This window comes from Triticum urartu, chromosome 7A (genome assembly GCF_056163025.1).
Source record: "Triticum urartu cultivar PI428250 chromosome 7A, HENAU_Tu73, whole genome shotgun sequence".
Lineage (NCBI taxonomy): Eukaryota > Viridiplantae > Streptophyta > Magnoliopsida > Poales > Poaceae > Triticum > Triticum urartu.
In genome coordinates, this window is record NC_141879.1 from 309,742,950 (window position 1) to 309,756,851 (window position 13,902).

A 13,902-nucleotide genomic window follows, 5' to 3' on the forward strand; every position below is an offset into this window, starting at 1 on the left:
GGACTTGATTACATAGAAGGATAATAAAGCAAAACTCACAACTAGATCATACTAAGAACTTTTATTCTACTAGATCAAGATATTACCAAAAGGATCGAACTAAGAAAAATGGTAAAGATAAAAGTGATGGTGATGCGATACCGGGGCACTCCCCCAAGCTTGGCAGTTGCCAAGTGGAGTGCCCATACCAGATACTCAATTCTTCTTTGTTGATGGAGACGGTGGTGATTTTGTTGATGGCGTAGGCTTGTCGTCCTTCTTCCAAGGCATAGGCTCACCATCATAGAAGGATGACCGAGTCTCGTGAAACCTCAAATCTGCAGCCAAACTCATCCTCTTGAATCTATATCATACTCACAGTTTTGGTTTTGCAGGTCATAGATCTGGGCTTGGAGGTGCTCGTTTTTCTCATGAAGCTTGAAGATGGCCTCCCCAATGTCCTTGACGTCCAGCTTGTGATTGTTGGTGAACTCCGTGATCATAATGTGATTGGAATCGAGTCCACGCTCCACCATCTCCTGACACTTGAAAATTTCTTGCTCCAATGCCTCGAGCCTTGCCTCCGTGCTTCTGGTCTTCCTTGGTCCCTCAGCATCGCGGATGTGCAACAACCCCTCACGCATCTCAATGGTTTGAGGGTGTTGCAGCACTTCTGCGAGGTAGGGGTTGATGACCTTCTCAAAGAAATGGTCCTTGGGGGCGCTTGAAGACGACATGACGACCTGGATCTGTCAGAAAAACAACTCGAAACAAAAACAGCGGATTTTTGTGTGATACGGGAGTGAAAACCTCTAGGAGATTATATAATGAATTTTTACCAACCAAAATATGTGTCGTGTACGAAAACGGAGTCCGGAGAGCACACGAGGTGCCATTAAGGTAGGGAGCGCGCCCTCCACCCTCGTGGAGCCCTCGTGTCCTTCCCGAACTGCTACTTATTTTTCTATTTTTCTAAATATTCCAAAACGGAGAAATATTGCCTTAAAACTGTTTTGGAGTCGGTTTACTTACCGTACCACATACCTATTCCTTTTCGGAGTCTGGAAGGTTCCGGAAAGTGTCCCTTATGTATTCCTCCGGGGTTACGGTTTCAATAATATTGGTTTCAACATTTATGGGATTACCTGAGATATAATGTTTGATTCTTTGACCGTTCACCACCTTCGGATTTGTGCCCTCGAAGTTGTTGATTTTTATGGCACCGGAACGATAGACCTCCTCGATAACGTAAGGACCTTCCCATTTAGAGAGCAGTTTTCCTGCAAAAAATCTTAAACGAGAGTTGTATAGCAATACATAATCACCTACATTAAACTCATGCTTTTGTATCCTTTTGTCATGCCATCTTTAAACTTTTTCTTTAAACAACTTGGCATTTTCGTAGGCTTGGGTTCTCCATTCATCAAGTGAGCTAATATCAAATAACCTCTTCTCACTGGCAAGTTTAAAATCATAATTAAGTTCTTTAATAGCCCAATAAGCCTTGTGTTCTAGTTCAAGAGGTAAGTGACATGCTTTTCCATTGACCATTTTATACGGAGACATACCCATAGGATTTTTATATGCAGTTCTATAAGCCCATAATGCATCATCAAGTTTCTTGGACCAATTCTTTCTAGACCTATTAAAAGTCTTTTGCAAAATTAATTTGAGTTCTCTATTACTCAATTCTACTTGACCACTAGACTGAGGGTGATAAGGAGATGAAATTCTATGATTAACATCATATTTAGCAAGCATTTTACGGAAAGCACCATGAATAAAATGTGAACCACCATCAGTCATTAAATATCTAGGGACTCCAAATCTTGGAAAAATAACTTCTTTAAGCATTTTAATAGAAGTGTTATGATCAGCACTACTAGTTGGAATAGCTTCTACCCACTTAGTAACATAATCAACAGCAACTAAAATATGTGTATATCCATTAGAGGAAGGAAAAGGTCCCATATAGTCAAAGCCCCAAACTTCAAATGGTTCAATAACGAGTGAATAGTTCATAGGCATTTCTTGACGTCTACTAATGTTACCAATTCTTTGACATTCATCACAAGATAAGACAAACTTACGGGCATCCTTGAAGAGAGTAGGCCAATAAAAACTAGATTGCAATACCTTATGTGCAGTTCTATCTCCAGCATGGTGTCCCCCATGAGCTTCGGAGTGACACTTGCGTAGGATCTGTTCCTGTTCATGCTCAGGTACACAACGTCTAATAACACCATCTACTCCTTTATAAACATATGGGTCATCCCAAAAGTAATGCCTCAAATCATAGAAGAACTTTTTCTTTTGCTGGTATGTGAAACTAGGTGGTATAAACTTAGCAACAATATAATTAGCATAATCAGCATACCGTGGAGCAGTATGAGAAGCATTTATGACATTTAATTGCTCATTAGGAAAGCTATCATCAATAGGTAGTGGGTCATCAAGAACATTTTCTAACCTAGACAAGTTGTCTGCAACGGGGTTCTCAGCTCCCTTTCTATCAACAATATGTAAATCAAATTCTTGTAGCAAGAGAACCCATCTAATAAGTCTAGGTTTAGCATCTTTCTTTTCCATAATATATTTAATAGCAGCATGATCAGTGTGAATAGTTACTTCAGAATCAACAATATAAGGTCTGAACTTATCATAAGAAAATACAACTGCTAAGAATTCTTTTTCAGTGGTAGCATAATTTCTTTGAGCATTGTCTAGGGTTTTACTAGCATATTGAATAACATTTAATTTCTTATCAACTCTTTGTCCTAGAACAGCACCTATAGCATAATCACTAGCATCACACATAAGTTCAAAGGGTAAATTCCAATCAGGTGGCTGAACAATAGGTGCAGAAATCAATGCTTTCTTAAGTATTTCAAATGGTTCTACACAATCATCATCAAAAACAAATGGTATGTCTTTTTGTAATAAATTAGTCAAAGGCCGAGAAATTTTTGAGAAGTCCTTAATGAACCTCCTATAAAATCCGGCATGACCAAGGAAACTTCTTATACCTTTGATGTTCTTGGGACATGGCATATTTTCAATAGCATCAACCTTGGCTTTATCAACTTCAATACCTCTTTCAGAAACTTTGTGCCCCAAGACAATACCTTCATTAACCATAAATTGGCACTTTTCCCAATTTAAGACAAGATTAGTTTCTTCGCATCTCTGCAAAACTCGATCAAGGTTGCTTAAGCAATCATCAAAAGAAGATCCATAGATGGAAAAGTCGTCCATGAAAACCTCACAAATCTTTTCACAAAAGCCGGAGAATATAGCCATCATGCATCTTTGAAAGGTAGCAGGTGCATTACATAGACCAAAAGGCATACGTCTATAAGCAAAAGTACCAAAAGGGCATGTAAAAGTAGTCTTTGATTGATCTTTGGCTGACACAGGTATTTGAGAGAAACCAGAATAGCCATCTAGAAAGAAAAAATGTGTATGTTTGGATAATCTTTCTAGCATTTGATCGATAAAAGGTAAGGGGTAATGATCCTTTTTAGTGGCCTTATTTAATTTGTGGAAATCAATTACCATCCTATAACCTGTAATAATTCTTTGTGGAATCAATTCATCTTTATCATAGGAACGATAGTAATACCTCCCTTCTTAGGGACACAATGGACATGACTTACCCACTGACTATCAGCAACGGAATAGATTATACCTGCCTCAAGGAGCTTTAGTATTTCCTTTCTTACCACTTCTTTCATTTTAGGATTCAGCCGGTGTTGATGATCACGAACTGGTTTAGCATCTTCTTCCAAATTAATTTTATGTTGACATAGAGTGGGACTAATGCCCTTAAGATCATCAAGAGTATACCCAATAGCAGCACGGTGCTTCTTCAGAGTTTTCAATAATCTCTCTTCTTCATGCTCTGAAAGGTTAGCACTAATAATAACAGGATATATCTTTTTCTCATCAAGATAAGCATATTTAAGAGTATCAGGTAACGGTTTAAGCTCAAACACAGGATCACCCTTGGGTGGAGGAGGATCCCCTAGGATTTCAACAGGTAAATTATTTTTCAGAATAGGTTCCTGTTTAAAGAATACCTCATCTAATTCTCTTCTTTCATTTATAAACATATCATTTTCATGGTCTAGCAAATATTGTTCTAAAGGATCACTAGGAGGTACGGCAATAGAAGCAAGACCAATAATTTCATCCTTACTAGGTAATTCTTCTTCACGGTGTTGTCTACTAAATTTAGAGAAATTAAATTCATGAGTCATATCATCTAAACCGACAGTAACAACATCTCTTTTGCAATCTATGGTAGCATTAACAGTATTTAAGAAGGGTTGTCGGTGTCAAAACCGGCGGATCTCGGGTAGGGGGTCCCGAACTGTGCGTCTAAGGCGGATGGTAACAGGAGGCAGGGAACTCGATGTTTTACCTAGGTTCGGGCCCTCTTGATGGAGGTAAAACCCTACGTCCTGCTTGATTTATTCTTGATGATATGAGTATTACAAGAGTTGATCTACCACGAGATCGGAGAGGCTAAACCCTAGAAGCTAGCCTATGGTATGATTGTATGTTGTCCTACGGACTAAAACCCTCCGGTTTATATAGACACCGGAAAGGGCTAGGGTTACACAAGGTCGGTTACAAAGGAGGAGATATACATATCCGTATTGCTTAGCTTGCCTTCCATGCCAAGTAGAGTCCTATCCGGACACGTGATGAAGTCTTTAATCTTGTATATTCATAGTCCAATAGTCCGGCCAAAGGATATAGTCCGGCTGTCCAGAGACCCCTAATCCCGGACTCCCTCAGTAGCCCCTGAACCAGGCTTCAATGACGATGAGTCCGGCGCGCAGTGTTGTCTTCGGCATTGCAAGGCGGGTTCCTCCTCCGGATATACCAAAGAAGAGTTTAAATAAAAGGATAGTGTCTGACCCAGCAAAAACAAGTTCCACATACCTCCGCAGAGATAATAATATTTCCACAAATCTAATCTGCTGACACGTTTTGGCAACATGACATCAGGCCATGGCTCGGTGATTATCGAACCGTTTTTCTTCAACCAGCTCCACACATAACGTGAGGCGGTTTCTTGACACATCTTGTCAAAGCAGAGATCGTGTTCCCCTAATTACGGGATTCTCATCAATACGGGCGTGGGTAACCCAACCGCGCCATCGATTACGGTGCTTGGGGGATAAGCGAGTTTTACCAGGCTAGTGGGGGTGCATAGTTTCGGCCGCCCTTATAAAGGGATAAGGTTTACCATTTTTCTACCCACGCCTTCTTCCTCCGTGGACTGGGGTTTCCCCTTCATCCATTCGTCCGTGGTCTCATGTTCTACTACGGGCTAGACTTTCATGATCTGGCCCTGAACTTCATCCTCAACATTTCGGCGTTCATCGTCGTCTGTGAGGCTTTCCTCCGCGTCCAGCCCCACTTCGGCCTGTGGCAGAAGACCTTTAACATCAAGCCGAAGGTGGTGGGAGACCAACAAGCAGAATGCGGTGGAGCCATGGTGGGCAAGATGCCCAATGTCACATGGCTTGAGGGCTCCTTCGTGGAGACCATAAAGGGGTGGCAATCGGCCTGGTTCTACATCACCGAGCCGCGCGACACCAAATGGGCGGCGGCCCCCGAGTTTCAATCCGGATTCCCTACACGACTCACTTCCTGGAAAGAGAAGGGCTTGTCGTGGGGTTCATTGGTGGAGCTGGATGGACTCCAGAAATGTATCCGGAGTATGGCAAGCAAGAAGCTCAAGCTTGTCAACATAGTCCAGGTCATGCTCATCCGCCGGATCCTCCCGTGCCAACAACGGGACTTCAACTTGTAGGAGTTCGACTCGGCCCAGCACCAGACTCTGAGCGAGCTCTTCGACACGACGCACAAGGACGTTTGGAAGGTGCTGTTCAAGGGCGCCGAGGTCCCTCCCTCTCTCACCAAGGACCGCGGGCTAAGCGCGATGCGCCGAGCGCATTCGGTGAGTTCTATACATCCGGTAGGATATTTATTTCCCCTAGCTTAACCATGTGCGGGGTCTGATCTCCATGCCTTTGACAGGACTGGGTGGATACGTCGGGGCAGATTAACTGTCCAGCCCCTCTGCCCGAAGACACTGCGGACGCTATCCTGACGGAGATGCTGACTCCGGCTCCTTACAAGGTGCCGGAGAAGACCAAGAAGGCCAAGGGAACCCGAAAGAGCTCCCGGCGCCAGGTGTTATCGGACTCATCGTCCGATAACTCCGCGACGCACTCCTCCCCCAAAGACGAGGAGGAAGATGAAGATGTTCCCCCTCCAGTCAGGGGATACAAGAAAAGGAAGGCCGCCCCTACTGGGGGGTGGAGGGTCCAAGAAGGGAAGGACTCTCCTTCCGGAGCACTCCACCACCGCCGCCGAAGGCGAAGACGAGTGGCTGCTCAGGGCCAAGCCCCTGGCGAAGTCATAAGTATTCGGATACCAAAGTAACTCATAGCATTCCTTTGTCGCACTGCTTCTCCTAATGCCGAATTATGATTGTGCAGACCACCCCGAACCCGTATCGACGTATCCTCGTCGGACGGCTCCCTGGGCTCGTCGGATATGGATAGCGATCCACTTCCGACCGCCACCTCCCCTTGCCCTACGGACAACGCCGAGGTGTTGTCTCAAGAGGCACTGGGTCGAGGGGAGATAGTCCCGGAGGCGCCTCAAAGCGACCTTTCGGACTCTGGGAGCAGGGGGAGCAAAGCCCCCGAGGGCTCCAAGTTCGGCCCTCAGCCGAACACCATGCTGTAACCTCTAGTGGTTCCGGACTCGGGCAGGCGGCCTCCTTCCAAGAGGGGCAAGACGCCTGTGCCGGTGACCACTTCCCATCCAGAGGCACCGGACAATCTGCTGGGAGCGCTTCGCAGTGCTTACATTGACGAAGAGCACCGCACTATTATGAGTGTGGTGGTCCAGAAGGTTCAGTCCGCCAAGAGCGGACTGACTGAAGCCTGTGCCAGCCTTCTAACAGGCTTTGAGGTAAGTTTTTGAAATATAGGAGAAATATTACTGCATATATAGTAGCCCCTGATGCTCTGTTCGGTGTTCACAAAGAAAATCCGAACAGAGGATCAAACAATATCGCAGGAGTCTAATATAAGTATGTCTATATGCGTATGCAGGCTTCGCTGCTAGCCTCTGCCACACTGACTACGGAGGTCGCCGCACTGAAGCAGGACCTTAAAGGGTCCAAGGAAGAGCTCGGCCTTGCCAAGAGGCAACTCGAGGAGAACAAAGGTAAGTATTACCTAGTCTATGGATATGTATAAAGAGAATGTGATTGCAAAATGACAGGATCATCGTAAATTTGCCAGGGGCCACGACTGAGGTGGCGACCCTGAAGCAAGCGCTATCCGAGGCCGAAAACAAAGCGGCCAAGGAGCGCACCGAGCGGGAAAGGCATGAGGCACGGGTGGGCGAGGTGCAGCAAGAGCTCCACACTCTCGTGACAAAGCACGAGGCGTTGGAGCTTGACTTGAAGACGCGAGATTCTGAGCTTGCCGCGGCCCTCGAGAGCGCAAAGAATGCCAAGGCCGAAGCCCAAAAGGCCCTCCAGGAGATTGATGCGATGAAGAAGATAGCGGCGGGTAAGGTATTCTATATGCAAAGCAAGCATGTGAAAGTAAATTACTTGTTACTTACCTGAATCCGGAGCTCTCTAGGAGCATTCGCAGATTTGCCTCGCAGCGTGTCGGATGCCGCAAAGTTTTACCAGGCCGAGGAGGGAAGCTCAACGGAGAACTTGTTCTGGGCCCAATATACTGGGACCGAACACCCGATGCCTATGAGCGACCAGCTAAAGCAGCTGGTCGAGCTACACAAGGCGGCCGAACAGGCCATGAAGGGCTTTATAGTCCGGCTGTGGCCTGGCGACGCCCTTCTGAACAGCTACTTCGGCCTGGTGAGGCGTCTTGTGGATGCCTGTCCACGGCTGGAAGTCGTCAAGCGGTCCGTCTGCATCAAGGTTGCACGCCGGGCTTTCGCCCGTGTGAAGGTGCAATGGGCCAAACTAGACGCCGTGAAGCTGATCAAGGAAGGGCCGCCGGAGGGCAAGGAGCATCGCCACCCCGAGATGTACTATGAGGGTGTCCTGAAGGGTGCCCGTCTCGTAGCGGACGAGTGTACCAAAGATACAATATTTGAGTAAACCCGCTCATGTAATCCTGTATTCATGAAAACTTGTTCATATGCGCTATGCAACGCTTGTTTGAATTTAAAAATATTACCTTCTGTTCGGCTATTTATCAAATCTAAGAGATGGCTAGTCGTCGGCTTCTGCCCCCATGCCACGAGTGCTGGGGTGTTCGGGATAAACCTGAGCACTCTTGTTCCAATTTTTGGGTCCTTCGAGGGAGGTGCTCAGCACAACGAACAAGGCAATCGGACTATAATGCGTTATCATTCTCACTTAGCAATAGAATTCTATAATTTTAAATTTTGGCGAAGCCCCTAGTGTTCGGAAGGCCGAACTCGGGGCGCGATACACGCCTTAAGCCGGACAGGGCCGACTCCTCGCTCTAAGCGGCATAAGTCTTTAAGGACTCGAAAAACCTTTCGAACAGCGACCAGTCTCTCGCCTTATCATGACAGTTAGTTTTAGCTTTCTCTACTGAGGTGCTTAGCCCAGCAGAATCGGGGCACAATGGCAGTAGTTCTCCCAGTGCTACCTTAGCCGATATAGCGGAATGTAAGGTACCAAAACATGGGAGCCGGGCAAACCCAACTATTGACCCAAGACATGATTCGGAGCTGATGCATATAATGCTATAAGTTCGGGGCGCCGCACTGTTGAAAGTGTCCAGACTTCTCACGCCGTATTGTGGGGTATGCCTAAGCCCCTAGCGTATTGGCCGTACCAGAGTGTACGGGAGCTGGATGTCATGAATGAACATATATATATACATCTGGGCTATTCTGTTACGCGTAACAGAATATTATTCTGTTACCTTTGTTGAACTGATGAAGTCGAGCAGTTGTACTGATGCTTTTATTTTTGTTGCACTGATCGTTTTTATTAAAAGAGTAAATAAGAGCCCCGTTCCGCTGGACACTTCCGCCGTCGACCAAGCTACTCGCGGCCGATCCCTCCACCCGCCCGCCTCCCTCCCAGCAACCCAGGCCCCACCCTAGGCATGGCGATGGACGCCGGGGCGCGCAGGCGATAACGGCGGCGCTGCTGCTGGTGCTGGCGGCGCTCACAAGATCCAGGACGACGACGCACCCAAGATCCCCGAGTGCTGCTCCAATGACTTCTTGTTCGTACGCCCCCCTCCCCCTCCTCCTCCTGCTCCTTGCCTCTCCTGAGCAAGTGGCGCGGCTGGCCCTGATTCCTGACTCCGAGCCCATGGCCGGGTGGCCGGCGGAGCTTCGTTCTGGCCGGGCCCAGGCGATCTGCCTCGGCGTGTTGCGTGCGCTGCTGAAGATCATCCCCCTCCCCCTCCTCCTCCTCGCCTCTCCTAAGCGAGTGGCGCGGCCGACCCCGATTCCCGACTCCGAGCCCGTGGACGGGTGGCCGGCGGAGCTCCGTTCTGGCCGGGCCCAGGCAATCTGCCTCGGCGTGTTGCATGCGCTGCTGAAGATCAGCCCTGCTAACAGAGTCCCTCTGAGGTGAGAAGGCTTGCTGACGAGAGACACCTGTGTCGTCGAAAGGAAGAAGGCAGGTCTCAAGAAGGCTCGCAAGCGTCCCCAGTTCTCCAAGCGTGAAGCCGGATGCTTCATTGTTGTTAGAGTCATTTCTGCGCCATCTTTCCCCACTTGAAAAAAGGCCCTCTACTGTCTTTGTTCTATGCTGGATGCCACAGATTTGTAATATTCATTTTTCTGAAAGCAATTTTCTTGAGGTTACAGAAGACGTTTTTTCTTGAAATCCCTCCACCAAGCATGACGGGTGGTTGCTCAAGCTTTGAAGCATGGCTTCTGATGGAGTGGGCGTATATGAAGCACTGTATTTGATAATCTATCAACAAAATGAACATGTCCCGGTGACAAATTTCAGAGTGATACTCTGATTTTCTGATGGGGATTCGAAATGCGAACAAATATGCCGCCTCTTCATATCTGGTTTGAATGCAAAACTTCGTATTAGGTATTTGTGTACTTTGAGCTGAGGAGATTCCATCTCTAATTAATTATCCTGCACTATGTTGATGCTGGTGGAGCTACTTTAGTAGTATTTGACCTGGGCTAACAGTAGTTACTTACTACTTTATTTGACATGAGACCGAGCATGATACGAGCTATAAAATGACAGCTTGTATTTTGCGAAACTTTCGCGGTAGGTGGGCAAAGAAATTTCACAAAGAATTGTCAAATGTGAAACTTTTAAAGAGGCCAAAGATTTCAGTTCAACCTCTACGCAAGACTATCCAAAATGTGAAACTTAGTCATGTTGAACGTTTCCTCAAATTCGCAATTGGTGAAGAGTAATTTGAAATACGGTGAGACCCTTCGTGCTGTTTTTCTGTCAGATAAAACAGAATACTCGTACTGATCTTTGCGTGTGTTTGTACTGAGGAGGTATTTTTGAAAGAGTAATTTTGAATGGTTCCGGAAGAAAGTGTTTGAACTGATGTCCGTATGATTTTGTACTGAGCGTGCTTTCGCAGACTAGACTTTACTCTTATTTTTTGGTATGGCTTTTCCTCGTAATTTTCCAATGGTTTATGGTATCATAGTCGTCGAACTTGCATGTTTTATATCATTGTACTGAATGATATTTTTTCAAAGTGATTTTATTTTCAAAACAGAGTACTAGTACTCAGCATAGTTTTGTGTTTGTACTGAGCATTCTATTTTTTTCGTTCAAAAATAGAGTAGTTGAAATGATCTCTGTATGTGTTTGTACTGAGCATGTTTTCACAAATGGGACATCATTTTTTAACTTGCTTAATAAAACAGTGGACTTATATCTCCGGATGTTTTGAACGGCCTCCCGTCGAGACATGGACTTATATAACTGAACCTTTTTTTGGGATTACCTACAATTTTAGATTTGTTTTCTCGTCCAAACTGACGACACCATCAGCTCCGAATTTGCATGGTTTCACTAGTTGAACTGATGGATGTTTTCTTTTTGTTTCGTTCAAACTCAAACATTTTTTGCAACGAAGGTATGTACTTCCTTTTGTTTGCGACTTGAACAATTTTCATGATTTTTGTAATAAATATTTTGTACTTATTTTTATTTTCTTCAATGAAGAAAACAATGATCATTTGAACTAATTGTCAACCCCAAACTTTTGTGAAAAAAAATCTCTGAACTTGTCATATCCTCGAGGTTGAATGGATGTAAATACTTTTTGCCAAATTGCTCCAGATTTCTGTATGGTACGCACACAACCTTGATGAGCCAATGTAAAAGTACATATGAACTTCCCGGATTTGAGAACGCATACTTCAGTACATAGCGCACCATTAAATTGCTGCACAACGACTAAAAATGCATAAAAACTGCCAAAGATGCATAGTGCACCATTGAGGTATTAACCATTCATACTTTCTAGATACATTACAGTGCATCTACATATCAAAGGTATGTGTATAGCAAGAATCTGAAAAAAAATCTGAATCCCTCTCACGCTTTTGTACTTGGTCTTCTCACATTTATCTCATTTTTCAACATTACTTCTTCCTCTTCTACTAGTACCTCTCACTGGCCTTCTTTGATTCGGCACCCGGCAAGCCCAAGATGTCCATAAATAAAAAAACTGACAAACACTGCACAAAAAGATGGTAATAGGGTTACAAGAATGCTAAAATAATACAATATAAACAATGATGCTAGAATAGTAATTGTGTAACACCATTGGACAACTACAATTCGTGAAGGAAATATATCAAAACATCCACCAAAGAGGTGCATGAATATTAGTTTCCCATGGAAATTATAAAAACTATACGCAGGTAGCCAGCTTTTCTCCTCTGTTTTTTCTTGCATACTCAAAGAATATGAAGTCTGAAAGGTTCTAATTGTGGAACACACTCCAAAGCAAACCTATTTTCCTATTCCACATCAAAATATAAACTGTTTGAGGATAATCCAACTTGGAAAGGTAGTCATCTTTTCCAAGGGACCTTCTCTAAGCAATAAGAAGAAAGTTCATGCCACAAAAGGGACCTTCTCTAAGCAGTAAGTAGAAAGTTCAGGTCACAAAGTCTACTCTTAGACATATACACAATAAAATAAAACAATGATCACTTGAACTAATTGGAGAATAACATGTGAGCTTATAGCAATAGGAATAAGATATATGTACGGCCTCCGACCTGTGGAGTTTATAAGAAATTTGTAAATACTAGTACTGCAAGCAACATTTATAAATACTAGTGAACTTGAACTTATGGTCTCTCGAGATTTGAACTGATTGTGTTACAAGCACATGCACAAAAATCCAACGAAACTGATATCAATACATGTTAAAAAGATAATCAAGTTCATGTATATTAATTTTGAGAAGTTCAGAAAGAAACTTTTTTAAAAGTTTGTACTGAAAAGATGTGCAAACATATTTAGTGCTTTTTCTAGGAAGGAACTCAATTCAACAAAACATATGCAAACATCTCGGCTTTGAACTTCTGTATTTTTTTTATTTGAGCTTACTTCTCTTGAGATTTGAACTGATTTGTGTTACAAGCACATGAACAACTCCGAATGAGATGATGTTAGTACATGTAAAAAAGATGACCAAGTGCATGTATATTAACCGGAGAAGTTCAAAAAGGAGCTTCATCTTCACCATACTGACTAGACCAATACTGAAAAATTGAAGTACGAGAGGGAGACCAGCTTAAGTTCAAACTACACAAACATAAGCTGCAAGCTCTATGCAAAGTAAACTAGCATCTATTTTCGAAATGGATGGTTATAGGTTTAGACAGAAGTTAAGTTTCAGCAATGCCCTTGCGGTAAAGCAAACTAAAATGTATCATTTTGCCTCAGGACTCTGCACATTTAAAGCATAATGCACTGAAAAGAACACACAAGTTGAACTGAAAATCAAAACAAAAGTTGGGGTAGCATGTGAGCTCACCAACACGATGAAATTTCTACTGAACACTAAGGTGCATAATATACACACAAGGTACCTGAACAATTTACTTAGCCTGGTCGAAGGAGAAGGTGCAGCAGCAACAACAAGTTGTGAAAGAAGAACTTGTCGCCCGTGGAGATGTTTGCCTACACGCAGCTACTTGAGCGACCGACCATGGAGCAAGCAGTTGGACTGCCGAGTTGGACGGCAAGTTGTGGCCACCGGATGCGGTGACACGAAGCGACAGCCCCCTGCGGGGGGTGGGGGCAGGACGCCAAGGCGGCGGTAGGAACGACTGGTCGTGGCGATTGGTGGCGCTATGGTGGCTCCAGACAGTGGCGGCTAGAAGCAGCGGGGCCGGCGGCGGCGCGTGGAAGCAGGGGACCGGCGGTGGCGCGTGGAAGCAGGGGGGCGCCGGGAGCAAGGGAGGAGGTGGGGGCGGGGCGGGGCAGCGCCGGGATCTAGGAGGAGGTGGGGGAGGGGCGGCGCCAGAGACGGGGAGGAGGTGGGGACGGGGCGGCGGCGGGATCCGGGAGGAGGTGGGGGCGGGGCGGCGCCGGGAAACAGGGAGGAGGTGGGGGCGGGGCGGCGCCGGGAAACGGGGAGTAGGTGGGGGCGGACGGCGCCGGGAGCCTGGAGAAGGTGGGGAGCGGGGAGAAGGTGGGGGCGAGCCACGCCGGGAGCCTGGAGAGGGTGAGACCGGGGGTGAGTCGTATGGGTGTGGTGCGTTTTTTTGTCCAGTACCCGACGGGTTAATTAGCTGATCTGAAAAAATGGATGCGCGTCTATATAGGGCGAGGGGTAACAGAATAATATTATGTTACTAGTAACAGAATAGTCCAGCCCTGTATATATATATAAAGAAGAATGCAAT